The sequence below is a fragment of the Sinohyriopsis cumingii genome, chromosome 3 (genome assembly GCF_028554795.1).
Source record: "Sinohyriopsis cumingii isolate HCF-2022 chromosome 3, ASM2855479v2, whole genome shotgun sequence".
Classification (NCBI taxonomy): Eukaryota; Metazoa; Mollusca; class Bivalvia; order Unionida; family Unionidae; genus Sinohyriopsis; species Sinohyriopsis cumingii.
This window is the reverse complement of record NC_142963.1, coordinates 104,527,095-104,542,103: the sequence shown is the minus strand read 5'-3', so window position 1 is coordinate 104,542,103 and position 15,009 is coordinate 104,527,095. Positions and strand designations below refer to the sequence as shown.

The window sequence follows — 15,009 nt, the reverse complement described above, 5'->3', positions numbered from 1 at the left end:
AAGTGGTAGATTTTGCACACGGCTACTCATGTAAAAGAAAAAAGGTCCAAATAATTATTTTTCAGACTGAACACATAAATATATTACAGAACATTTGTTTGGAAGAAAATAAACACACACCCCTCTGAAGAGAACATTACTACCAAAGTTCTGCATCGCTATTATTCCCTGTTCTACATCCACGTTTAGTCGTAGTTAGTGTGCAGTAAGGAACCTCAACTGAATAAAATGTTTATTAATTTAGGTATTGCTATGAATAAAGCATACATAGATCAGTTAGAAATATCATTTGAAATGACAGATCAAAACAGGAAACTTAACAAAATTGCTATCTCTACAAAATGTCTGACGAAAGATACAGCAGTTTCAAGGAAACACAACATTCAGTTTTGAGGCAGAAATACACATCTGGGCATTATACAAACGAATTTAAACATAAGACCAACATGCATTGTATAAAATAAGCTTTCTGTTGTGCGTAATAGAATCATATAGTTGTGACTTTGATAGAACTGTTCTAAGATTGAGAGGTGGCACCAATGATTCGTGTTCCTTGTCTATATATTGTTCCTTGACTATGGTTTTGCTAAATACAGCGCGCATTCTTACAGCCCACGTTGTTAAAATATTTGGGAATCTCGCTGGCTGTGCGTAGAGACCATTGTACCTAACGACAATGACAAATACAAGGGTGTATTGGTAATGTTGGCGATGGGCCCATATACTACAGATACATAATAATATTGCAATGTGGTATAGCGTCAACATTACATATAGATTTAACACAGTGAAGTGAAAATGGAGAGACAAAACATAAAAACATATTAGAAGATCGAACAGAACTAACATTATACATTTATCACTATATAGTTGCGATCTTCCATATAGAGAAAACAAAATAAAATAATAATTTAGTTACGTGTACATTTGATTTCTTCTGTGGAATGCTGAAAAGACGTAGAAAGCTGAACTTATTATAAAATGGTTCTTTGACTTCATCAGCAATAGAAGATTTCTTCACATTGGTGTTTGTTGTTAAATTTCTGGTATGTAAATATTCATACCCCAAAATTTCAGCTGCATAGATTAAAACAGATGTGATCATGTCATCAAATAGTTTGAAAGCTTTTGTCACTTAATATTTAACTTATTTTGAATAATACTCATTGTATGTAGAGACTTGTATTTAGTGGTGTATCCGGATGCAAACATGGACGCAAGGCTAGTTCTCGTCTGAGTCGTAAGCCGGAAAAGTAGTACTTCAATTAATGACCCGTTTATGCGGATTGAAAACGATGATCTCGTTCAATCATCGCTGATTCCTTGGAGATTAATGTAGTAAAACTCGGCACCTGCAAAGGTGTGAGTCTCGTTGGTCTTACTGAGTGTAAAACTAGTATTGAAAGTCTTGCGTTGACTCCCAGCAGCAACAAAAAGACGAATTTATTGTCGCAAACCCACCCACTAGCGTGATTCGCAGTTTCAGTATATTTTCCCCCATCAACCCTGCTTATTTCACTGTTAGTTGCTATTTTACTTTCATTGTTTTTTTATAAAGAGCTCGATACGATGAATGCTTGAAGCTATTTCGCAATCACGCGCAGAATTGAGTCAGTGCACGTCATATGTTCTAGAACGATAGGTTAACTAAATATATGGTCAATACAAATTGCATCGTCAGATCATAACCGGAAACAGCCTGCTAAACGACGCTATCCGAGTGGCGTGACATATAAACAGCGGATGTTGAAACATGGTGTGTAGTCTTATGTACATCGAGATTAATACGTGAAGAGCTAGAATTTTCATCTGTCGTCGGCAAAACATCATTGTATGCAGGGCTTTCACTTTAAGTTGCAAATGCAGATATTTAGGGTAATTGAGTAATATCTGCCGACTAATCGCCCTCGCCCCCATTCGACATATGCTCTGGCGAAATCAGTGCCCGTAGTGTGATAAAAGCAGAGCTCAAACTTGCCTATCATATATTTTTTTGCTTTATAATAGGAATATCTGAAATTTGATATATGGAACTAATCTTTTACCTAATGATTACACTGGTCAAAAGTGAAATCATTACTGACTTGAAAAGGCCCTAATCTGTAGTATTTTGGTGTGCCGAACACGAATATAACCGTGAAAAATTTGTATTGGCTCTCGTTTTGAAGATATTCATATACCTCATTTTCTATGTTTCACTGTGTAAATTTCTCCAGTAGGACTGCAGCAACATCCGGAATAATGATGTAACATTGCATAATACCATCATGCTCACATCATCCACAGTTGATTGCATCATTTTCTGATGCAATGCAATACTAATGCCATGCGGCTGCTGAAGTAAGTTGACGTCAGCAGTGTACTATACATGTGTAGGCCTATTATACTAATGCCAGGCGGCTGCTGAAGCTGACGTAAGCAGTGTACTATATAAAGCCCAATCAGATAGGTTCAGCATTTAAAATATTTTAGACGTTGTGCGAGACAGTTCAAGCTACTGTTACATAAAACTTATTATTTTATCCATTTACGTACAATAAAGAACAGTAATGCCTCGAAAGTGTGTTAATACCGCGGACAATTTTTGCTATATTTGTGGGGAAGTGACATTTGCCAACCAGAAGAAAAGTATCAATTCTCAAGTGAAGAAGGCATATCATCTTTACTTCGGATGCAAGGTTGGTGACCAAGACAAGCCTTGGGCTCCGCATATATGCTGTGCTACATGTACAACACAGCTTTCACAGTGGTTGAATTGCAAAAGGTCATCAATGCCGTTTGCAGTCCCAATGGTGTGGAGAGAGCCAAGCAACCACCTAAATGACTGTTACTTCTGCTTGGTTCCTCCTCTTTCCGGCGGAATAACGAAGCGAAAGAAGTCGAGAATAGTCTACCCAAACATTCCGTCTGCATTGAGACCAGTTCCACATGGTGAGGGACTTCCTATTCCAGAACCTCCAGCAGAATATTCTCTTGATTCATCTGACGAAGACAAAGGTGAGTCGACCTGTTCTTCTCCTGGTCCATCAGCATGCAGTGATCCAGATTTTCACTGTGGTGCATCATCAACCCCACACAGAATAACACAGGAAGAACTAAATGACCTGATTCGTGATTTGGACTTATCAAAGAACAAGGCAGAATTGCTAGGACCAAGACTCCAACAATGGAATCTTCTAGAAGAAGATGTCACAATTACTGCATATCGAAAGCGCCACCAGCAATTGGAGCCTTTCTTCAGAAAGGAAAGTAATCTGATATTCTGTTCCGATATTGAGGGCCTCATGAATGCTTTAAAAATCACTCATGACCCACAAGAATGGAGACTATTTGTGGACTCTTCGAAACTGAGTCTCAAGGCTGTGCTTTTGCACAATGGAAACATTCTTCCATCTATTTCAGTAGCGTATGCTGTCCACATGAAAGAGACATACGATAACTTAAGGCAGCTACTGAATTCCATTGAGTATAACAAGTACAGCTGGCACCTCTGTGGTGATTTGAAGGTAGTTGCCCTTTTAATGGGACTGCAGCAAGGATATACAAAATACATGTGTTTCTTATGCGAGTGGGATAGCCGAGCAAGGGAAATGCACTACATGAGGAAGGAATGGACTCACAGGCAGAATGTAGCCATTGGAGAGAAGAATATCCAACACCCAGCTCTGATTGAGGCTCAGAAAATCTTGCTACCACCCCTTCACATCAAACTAGGTTTGATGAAGAACTTCGTGAAAGCCATTGACCGGACTTTGCCAGCATTCCGATACCTGCATGAAAAATTCCCTCGACTCAGCGAAGCAAAGATTAAAGAGGGAGTTTTTGTGGGTCCTCAGATTCGAGAGCTTTTCAAAGATGACCGGTTCAACAACTTGCTGGAAGGTGACGCGAAACAAGCATGGAATGCTTTTCGCCTAGTTTCTACAAACTTCCTCGGAAATGTTAGGGCAGAAAACTATAAGGAACTAGTAGAAGACATGTTGATGAAGTATAAGAAACTTGGCTGCAATATGTCTCTAAAGATTCACTTCCTTCATTCCCATTTGGATTTCTTTCCTAGCAACTGTGGTATTGTTAGTGATGAACACGGCGAACGTTTTCATCAAGATATCGCAACAATGGAACAAAGATACCAGGGAAAATGGTCCACTACAATGCTGGCTGACTACTGCTGGACACTCCTCAGAGATGCTCCCAAACAGCTGTACAAGAGACAGGCGAAGAAATCTAAGATGTAGTCAATGACTTGATTTTTTATAGGTAGGCTATTACAGTTGACCTTTTACTATTGGAATGCATTTCGTTATGTAAACATTAATTTCTTGCAGATTACAAAAAAACTAGAGCCAATTTTGCAATTTGACTGTCATATTCGTGTTCAGCACATAAAAATTGATAAGAATTGACTAATTTTATTTCAGTAACATGACTTTTGTAAAAATTTGTTGTCCAGTGTTATCACAGACTTGTCATCTAAATAATTCAAATCTGATGGCTCTTTCCGTACAATTGGCAATTTCTGTAATTTTTGTCACTAGACCTATTTACTTTTTGTAGATTTTTTTTTCTTTTTATAGTTGCATGGTTGAAACTATTTCGCATTTATCAATATCAGCGAAGATTTTAGGTGACACAAAGCTTATCTAACTCATTTTAATAGCAGACTATTTTGTCTGCATTCCTGGAAAGTTAGAAAAATAATATTTATGTTAACTTTTGTGTGATTTTCAACAAGATGCCTAAAATCATCGACCTTGTATTGCAGATTGATTAATATAATTGTATCCTAATGTTCATATTGTAGGTTTCGTCAGGTAATGCGATTTGTCACGAACACAGGTGATATTCTGCGGAGAATAAATTGCCCGGATATAAATAGACAGGGGTGTCCACTTTCAGCTGAACACATATACTATTTTACTTAGCTTCTGAACTATGATATTTCCATTTCATAAATATATAGAAAGATTTAAAGTATTTTGAGGGGTAAGAGACGGCCGATATTGAGGACAGGTTTCTGGTTACATTGAAAGCATACGGCTTGTTTATCCACACATATCAGCTCTGAAGTTTATTTATGACAAGTTGCAGTCTCAGTAGATTTTTCCTTATCAACCCTGCCAGTCCTCTCTCCATTATAATATACAATTAAGAAATAGATAACAGATTGGGTGAAAATTGCTGTCAGTAAACAGAATTCGCTTTCCCGCTCTTAAGTTTAACCTTGGTTTTCAAGTTTAAAGAAATCACACATTTTGAAATAAATAAAAACAAATGTAAACTATTTGCAGCAATTTAGTATTACGTTTAGAAAAATACGTAAATGTACATTTTATTAATGTATCGTGCAAACTAAATTTGAAAGTTGGCCCACAACATACCACGGTGCAATTTGCACAGCAAATTAAAACTTCATCTTTTCGTCTCATTTCTTTTACAAATATTTCGCTTAAATAATCAAATAAATTACACTGGTGTAAATATAGCAACTTTGTAGCTAGTAAATACATACCACAAACCTTGACCTAACCCATCTTATCTTCTTGCAGCGAACCGAGAACATCATTTGCATAATTATAGGATCTGGTTATATTTGGTGGTCGAGATAGGGTGTTTCTAGTCACGCTCTTTGTTTGTCTCAGACGCCATCAGTGTAACATATACCTTGGTAATAGCTGAGTGGAGAAAAATGCTGTTCGAAACATTAATCAAATGGCAGTGTTGCTTTTCAAATTATAATATCAATTTATCTATCATAGGCCAAGTATGGTATATTCGACCCTCATCTCTGATAATGGGAACTAGCTAAGCAGTGGCTTACTAAGGAGGGTGCGAGTCAAACGGTCCGTCCCGGGTGACAGCCAGAAGGAATGAGTGCCATCGAGAGAGTTGAATTACCAGTACAAGTTTTCAAATCAAATGAAAAATTAGCCAAAGTAAAAGTTATTTCCAGTTTGTTTATGACAACATTGTACTGTTTAAAAATCTACTTGCAAACATAGTATATTTTTTCTGTGTGTTTACATTTTAAAATTATTTGTGGGGGTGCCAAAGGAAGGATCCGCCCCGAGTGCCAAATCCTTTAGGTACGCCCCTATACTTAAGTACAAATTTTGAAGATATTTTAGTTATATTAAAAATTAAGCAACTGAATGGAGAAAAAATGCTAATCTAAATATTAATCATAAGAACGTACTTCATGTGAAATGTTGCAGTAGAATGAATTATGTCAGCTTAGCTCTGATTGGCCTAGTTAAGGTGTATACGATTCTCACCAGTGATACTGTGAACAACATAAGTACAAATTTTAAAAATACTTAAGTTTGTATCAGAACTTTAGGAAAATATTTCATGAAGAACGAAGCTAAAATAATTCTGTCATGAGTTATCTTGCACTTTCCTTTAATATTGTGTCAATCATATTTTGGCATTGAGGAGATACATAAGACCATTGAGCCTTATACAAGTCTTTGTTAGTTTCTCATAACATTGTGTAACTGTATATAGCGACATATCTTTTGTTGTTATTGTGTGAGTGTGGGTTTTGCTAGTTTTGTTTGTCTTTTATGTTTTGTTTGTTTATTAGGTGGGTTTTTTTTTCTTTTTCGTTGCTTTGTGTTTTTTCTTTATATAGCTTTTCTTTTGCAGAATGAAAAAGGTGCCTAAAACGTATCACAGGTTCACTGGAACTCAGACTTCACGTTTCATGATAAAAAATGTGATTGTACAGGATAGAGACATAAACTGACACTTTAACACATCGCTTCAACCAGACTCTAGGAACGTAATGCTTTAAACAGACACTGTCAATACATTGCCCCAGTCGTACACTAGAAACTCTTTACCACATTGGGACGCTAGATAAGTATGCTTCATTCTGACACTACTAACAGGTCTTATACGCTGGTAGGAGTTGAACCAGTACTCTTCTGGTTGCGAATCCGATACGACAACCACTGAACCGCTGTTCAGATTTTGTAGGTGGACTATATAATCGCAAGTGTTTGTGTATGTATTATAACGATATTATATTTTCTGTCATTTTGGAGTATTCTCTCTCTGTCTGTCTCTATGTATGTATGTATGTACGTATGTATGTATATATGTGTATATATATATATATATATATATATATATGTATATGTATATGTATGTATATGTATATGTATGTATATGTATATGTATGTATATGTATGTATATATATATATGTGTGTGTATATATGTGTATATATATGTGTATATATATAATCTCACGATCACCAGTCCATTCGAGTGCATTAGATGCAATCATTTGGGCATGACTTCGAACATTTTCAAGTAATGCTTGAGTGGAAAGCGCTTAAACAAGTTGAAAAATATAGTTATGCATTTCTTGTCGACAGTAATGTGGTATCGTATCGAGTTCTTAAGGACCTTGACTACTTGACAATCAGATCAGTGAGAGATAAATCTTCTTTCTTTGTGACAACTAAATCACTAATTGAGCCCCAGTGCGTGCCACTAATAGTTCATGATTTCATACAATACGAAATGTATATAGCATCAAGCGGTTGAAGTACAGACCTGCTTTGAAAATAGGTAACACAGTTCTGCTAGTAGATGCAATTTTCTCCATCCGCACTGAACCGGACACATTCACCTTGAGGACAGAAATCTGTTCTTGTAAACAAATTCATGTCATTCCAAAAAGTTGAGAGCGTGAGAGAGGTGGTGCATTTAAAATGCTGTCAACATGGTCATGTTCGTAATACTAATTAAGAAACCTATTATTAATGGTTCGTAGATTTGATTGCCTAATAAACATAGGTTCAGAGAAGAAGCGTACTGTTATTACTAATTAACTGTTAATATCGATGTATGCAGAAACAAGAAACTTTGAGGCTGTATCAAAACAGCAAACATTTGATTTTGTTATTTCAGAGAAAGCTCAGAGATATTGAGACCAAAACCATTGACTGATCATTATAACGACGAAAATACCGTATCTATCCAGTTTTGCATGTTTACATTTTTGAGGCAGAAAAGACTCACCCAGAGAACAGAAACATACACCTTTCAAGGGACGAATAAGACAGACACACACACACACACACACACAAAGGTGCACCAAATCTAACAATTTTAAAATGATCCATATCTATCACTCCTCTTTGTATACTTTAACAGAAATAATAATTTCGTGCAGTTATAAAACACAATAGGACCTCAGTACGGTACGTAGCAGCTACATTAAGCGACAAGTCCTAAATGTGTGTGTGTGCGTGTTGTGGACCTCTCCGGTGGAGTAATTGGCTAGAGCGTCCGCCTCGGTATCGGAAGATCTCGGCTTCGAAACCGGTCCGAGCTGTACCGAAGACTAATAGAAATGTTACTAGCATCTACCTGACTTGGCATTCGACATTAAGATGTTACTTTTAGGGCTGGTTGGCGGTCAGTTGCATTTAGCGACAATGTATGTATGTATGTATGTATGTATGTATGTATGTATGTATGTATGTCTGTCTGTAGGTATGTATGTATGTATGTATGTATGTGTTGAATTCCCCGGTGGCGTAACTGGTTAGAGCGTCCGCCTCGGTATCGGAAGATATCGGGTTCGAACCCCGTCCAAGTCATACCAAGGACTTATAAAAATGTTACTAGCAGGTGCCTGATTTGGCGTTCCGGATTAAGCGGTTAATTTTAGGATTGGTCGGCCTGGTTTCATGTTGTACATGATGCTACATGTCTGCGGCTTGTTGTTCCAGAGCTGGACATCAGTAGGAACTGCCACAATGCAGACATCGTTGCGATATGAGTGAAAAATTTTTAAAGCTACGTTACAAATCTAAGTCACACACACACACACACACACACACACACACGAGCAAATGGTTGTTCCCCTTTCAAAGAAAATTCATAGTCAAAGATAAAATGAATTCTCCATTCAGAAGGAGGTATGAGAGATAACAAGTGGTAATGTTGTGTTGTGATGGTTGTGATTATAACAACGACGATGATCATAACAAGCAGCTACTTTATGTGACTTCGTCGTTATCTCCAGTCTTCACATATTGAACATCTTGACGTCAGTCCAGTATACGATGTCGGCGCCATTGTCATAATCATCGAAAGCATCAGTAAATATGACGAAGAACATCATACTAAAGAGGGTTTTGTCCAGTGCACAGCCTTGCATGACATCGCTGATGACTGGGAATGGTTCCGATGACTCACTTTCATCCAACAAACGAGCAAGCATGCAATTCATGGAATTGTCGAACCATCGCTATGAATTTCTCTGGGTACCTAAATTGTGATATAACATTATGAAGGCCACCACGGATGACTGACAAATGCTTTCGTCAGGTCGGTGAATTTCGTGTAAAGGTGGGAGTTCTATTCCTGGTATTTCTTCTGAAGTTACATATTCTTCAATGCCAAAGTTTGGTATAGTAGATATTCCTTCCATCCTGCTTCACAGTGCATGTCCCATATTGTCCGAGAAGCCACATTTAAGTCGTCGAATTGCAAGTACAAAAGCAGGTACTCCATTACATTTAAGAGAGATAATTCTGCTGGAACTAGACAGGATTAAAACCTATTCAGACACAACAGATAATTTTCAATGAAGTGTATAAGTTTTTGAACATGAGTAAACATACTCTCAAATGTTGTGAAGAGACTAGACTGATTTTGAGCCTGACAGAAAGTACAAATCGCAACTATCACGTGTAGTTATCTATAGTTATGTATGCAATGTTCCTGTACAGTCAGCTCCGACCCTCCCCCTCCAGCATGTACAGATGGTACAGTTATACTTTCGTATCTGCATCTAAAACTGGGATATGGTGTCACATCGTCGGAGCTAAAGCTACCAGTAATACAAGGTAACATGAGATCTCGTCCCATAACGGAGTCGGTCAATAGCAGATCGGTCCAAAACAAATTCGACTCATGGCAGATTCGGTCCAAACAAATTTAGTCAAGACATTTCCACATAAAATACGGAGTCGGCGCACAGCAAAGTCGGCCTTATCCTTGATTTTATATGGGTTAGTAAAACAATGTTAGTTTCGGACCCAATTTGTTTTGTTTGTGATCTTAGATGGCTTCGTGATGCAATGTCAGTTTCGGACTCAATTATGTATTGTTTGTGATATTGTAAGGCTTTGTAACACATGCTATTTTTTTTTATGAGTATTACACGTGTTTTTACTGAGCAAGAAATGTTTAAACAAACCATCAAAGTCTGCCTAACCCTTGATCTTGAATGGCTTCGTAATAATTGTACATATTGAACAATAAATAGTCAACAATGTCCGTTTCCAACAAAAGTTTGTAGGTTTGGCGATCTTGTATGGGTTTGTAACACCCGATGTAACTTAATCCAAACATGTTATTTGCTAACTAATTAGGTAATAATTAAGGAGTTTGTAATACAGGTATGTTACAATCAATTATTGGTACCCAAAGTTTGTTCACAATAACGATTACAATATCTTCTGCTCATGACATATTTAGTCGTAATTAAAAGTGTAAGAGAAATAAAAATTTCTACCTTTTTGTCGGTTTTGAAAGGATTATCACCTGGTGAAAGATTAATAAAGCGGAATAAATTTATATAGTAATAAATACAATTTTCCTTGTTACAAATCAATTCCGTATTACGTTCCACTTTTCCTTCGTAATGTTAAGAACATAACGTCTTTGCTAAAAAATGTTGGTGATGTGAAAACAACACATGGAAAGAATTAATACGACAGGGCAAAGACGGGCAAAGATAAGTTTTTACTAGAAAAATAAATGCATAAGAGTTTGAAATGGCTTTTTGTCTGTCATTATCTTTTTCTTTAAAAAAGTATCTATTTAAGTCAATTAACGTAACGGCCTAGCAAGGACAAAGACGTTTTAAACTAAGAATAATGCAAAATATTTACTGTTGATACAAAATGTACCGTATAGCGACAGGAAGTGTGAATGTAATCAGATTCGCACGTTCAACACATGTTTACCATCACAAATAGTAGAGTAGACTCGTGCTATCGTAAAACTCAATCAACGATTGACAGCTGCAAGACAAATGGTAGTTTCACAAAGTTTATTAGGCAGTACATAATTTAATTTTTGGGGGATTATTAATTTTTTCACAATATTTCTATTGCAGACTATAGGACCGTTGAAAGAAACGTCCAAAGAATATAAAACAAAGAAATGGCCGTTGAGCACAGAACATTATATCCACAATACTATTATATAAACGGTGGACCGAGTACGCAATGGGACGAGTTCATTATGTTGACCTAGCACGTTATGTGCCGAGAAGGCTGATGGGTTGATTTGGGTAGGCCGAGTTCGTTATGGGCCAAGTTCGTTAAGGGCCGGCTCTGCTATGGACCGAGTAGTCCTGTAATCGTAATACAAAGCCTCGCTTTGAATTTTTCCATTAAGGGTCTTGACTTTATGTATATTTGATTTAATTATATCTGATTTAATATAATTTGATTTCAATTTAATTGTTTGTTACTTTTACAATTTTTTATTTTTCATTACATGATATTGTAATGTAAAATTATTCACTAGAGATGATACTTTTTCAGAAAATAATTTGTCCTTGACTGTTAGTTTATAAACACCAGGTGTTGATCTAAATCCTGACCTAGTTTCAAAATTTGTTGCAACCACGTAAACAAGTTATATCTCTATTTTAAAATGATTGGTTGTTGTCGAGGTCATTATGGGACTTCGTGTTTAAGATGTAAACAATTTTAGTTTATGTTTTATTCCTTGGAGTAAAATGATTGGTTTTCGTCAGAGTACGTGGTCTTTAACAAGTACTTATTTTCTATAAGCTTCCAGAACATCATCACGTGACCCTGTTTACGTTTAGAAGACGACATAACCTCTATTTTGGAAAATTATTGTCAGTAGAAGCTGGGATCTTAAACTGGAAGTTGTATGTTGTGCTATTTGCAGTTATTTCAAATTACTTGGATTCAAAAAGGATTAATTCTGTTATTTTTCTGGGAATACATGTGCTCAAGTGATATTTTTAATCAAAGACAGTTCTTATAAGAAATTTATTTTGATTTCCAAAACCGGAGGGACAATTCTTGTTTCTACAAGGAACTGTAGAATTCAACACTACATATTTCACCATACATCATCGTCTTCCATCTTGGATTCTTCGTTGAAATTCAAACTTGAAATCAGAAGAACATTTTGTTATTAGGACTTCAAAAAATGTATTCTTGGGTTATTCTTGGATTATTTTTGGATTTGGTTCTATAAAACCGTTAGTTAATATTTTTCATTTTTACAGAATTTTTCCAGGGAAATAAATTATTTATTTCTTAAAAGCTTGTTGTTTTCACTCTTTCTTGTTGTACTGTTTATTCGAGCTTAAACACGTGACATCAGTAACTCAACATTTATTCTTGGCTTGAGGACATCTTTCTTAAGTAGCTCCCACTGATGACCAGATAAGTCAGTAGAATCAGATGCAAGAGTAGCAATATGTTAAATAGGATAGATAAAAGAGATAGAGGTTTGTAACTTATTTCATAAGAAAGCCGTACCAACTACAACAACGAGGAGAATCAAAATGAATAATTTTGTTGTGTATCTCATGGTGTGACTTTGTCTACTCTCCGAAGTTCCGTCATTCCGTTGTCAATGTTGCTTTGGCGTTTTATAAATTGGTATGGTTTATTAGCATGTCCCAGAACCCATAGAACTAGCTGATCTGAAAATTATTAACGCTGTGATAATAGTATTTCTTGTCTATACAAATTATATCTGCTCTGTAATTTTTTCTCTCAGTTTCTTTAAATTAATATGTTAATGTGTATGGAATGGACCTTTCCTCTTGAAATACAGTTGAACTCTGTTTCCGCATCTCTGGTAAAAAATAACATTTGTACTTGGTTTTCCCATTTTACCAGTCAGGTTCTTACTGTGACATTGATACTGTTTTATAAATACTGTTATTCCACTGTTGTTCTTTTGAAACTACTCTCTCGGAGACTAATTGTACGTTTGATCTGTGTATTGTCGTTTCCATAACTACTGGATATCTTGACAGGTCCATCTTTAAACTTTGTATCTTCCTACACCGTAAAACGTTTTGATTTCATAGTGTAAAATATATGCAAATCAACTGATTTTGGTTAAATGTGTGGTTAATTGCAAAACAAACCAAGACAAGAACAATAACAACAAGTGAAACTACCGGTATTGCTTACATGATAACGGGGGGTGGGGTCGGGGATGGATGGGCGGTATATCTATAGCATGGAATCCACCTTATATACAAACTTGGTTTAAATGTGAACTTACTGAAATAAATAAACTCACCTTTGTTCACAGAAGAATGCAATATAAAGCGGTCTCCCCAACTGACAGAACTTGATCCAACTACAACATATTTACGCGGTAAATATATAATGCAAGTCTGATTCAAACAGAGATTTGTTTACATTTTCTGTGCAGTCTAATGTTCCAAATAAAATACTGCAAATATGCGGTCACAAATATATTACAGTAAATATCGCAACAATGTAATGTTTAGTTGCGATGTGGAAAATTTCACCGTAAACACTGTCACGGTGTTGTGTAGGCCAACTCAAACCGGTTATGTGCACCGTATCAAACGATGTGGCATCACACGCATTGGACATTTTGTTTTGACAAATGTTTTGTCTTTTGTCAGATGTTCTTTTTATTGGGATGGACGTTTATACTTTGATTTATAGTTATAAAAAATGTATAATATACTTTTACTATTTCAACTTTGTTTCGGACTATTTTTTACGCACAACAGATGAAAGATACAACGTCTGTCAGAATGAACGAAATTATTCGTTCTACTTCCTTTTTAAATAATTTCTACTGAAATAAAACTGTGATAAAAAGAATCTCAAATGGGTAACGATTTAATATTGAATTTATGAAACTCGTTAAATAATGTTCAGCTTTTGCTCGCTAAGGGTCGCAAAAGCTGGACATTATTCAACTCGTTTCATAAATTCAATATTAAATCGTTACCCATTTGAGATCCTCGTTTAATAAATCCAATATTAAATCGTTACCCATTTGAGATCTTCTATAATGTACATGTTTTACTGTATTTTCTAAAGAATTTTTTTCTCTTTCATTCACATTTAATGCAACAGTGCACACTTTTATTTCAATAGTTACTGCAATATATATATATATATATATATATATATATATATATATATATATATATATATATATATATATATACATATATATACGTACCAGAAAAACTTCAAATTAGACGAGAGATTCATGCACATACCGTTGCAAAGACAAGCGTTGCCTAATTTACAAGCATATGCACGAAATCCAATGTTTCAGAAGTTCAACAACAGGAGTTAACTATACGATCAATGAAAAGTTTAGATGTCAAGCTAAAAAATACATAAAACGTCTGACAATTAAGATCTGTGCCACTCAATATGTTAGTGAAACTATATATTTCAGAAAGCTAATGAATAATCACAAATGCCAAAATTGCAGCAAAATCAAAGCGAAAGTTGACAACCAATACAACTCGAAAAGACATTTAGTCGAGTCCTTCGACATTTTACCAATTAAATCTAACCTGAGAAGGGCAGACATAGAACGCACACGTAATGAACGATGCTGGATACTGCAATTAGTAAACTCATGGGGAGTTTGACCTTTAATCAAAGCCTCTAACTTTCCCATTGCTGTCTTATAAAAATTACAGCCAGTGATCACATTTACACCCGACGTAAATTCTGCGCTGATATCTAAACAATTACAATTTTTTAAAGTAATTTATCGTCTATATTTCTATTGCTTCTTCTGTTTCTTTTTATTCTTCTTATTATTATTTTCATTATTATTATAGTTCTTATCTTAACATTTTCAGAACCTCTTGTATAGAGGCCCCGAGTGGCCGAGTGGTCTAGAAAGCTTTCCATTACGGATCACTGCCATCTCACCTTTGTCTGCGTGGGTTCGAGTCTCGGATTCAG

At 35.8% G+C, this 15,009-nt stretch overlaps 1 protein-coding gene across 2 annotated transcripts in view; it reads right to left on the bottom strand.

The window, feature by feature from the left end:
• LOC149803457 (ependymin-related protein 1-like) overlaps nt 1–13,459 on the bottom strand; it is a 53,517-nt gene extending 40,058 nt beyond the window's left edge. For both annotated transcript variants that reach the window (XM_089953162.1, XM_089953164.1), the window contains exon 1: nt 13,337–13,459. The gene's annotated coding sequence lies outside the window, so the exon portion shown is untranslated. The remainder of the gene's footprint in view (nt 1–13,336) is intronic.
• Between the last annotated feature and the right edge of the window lie 1,550 nt (nt 13,460–15,009).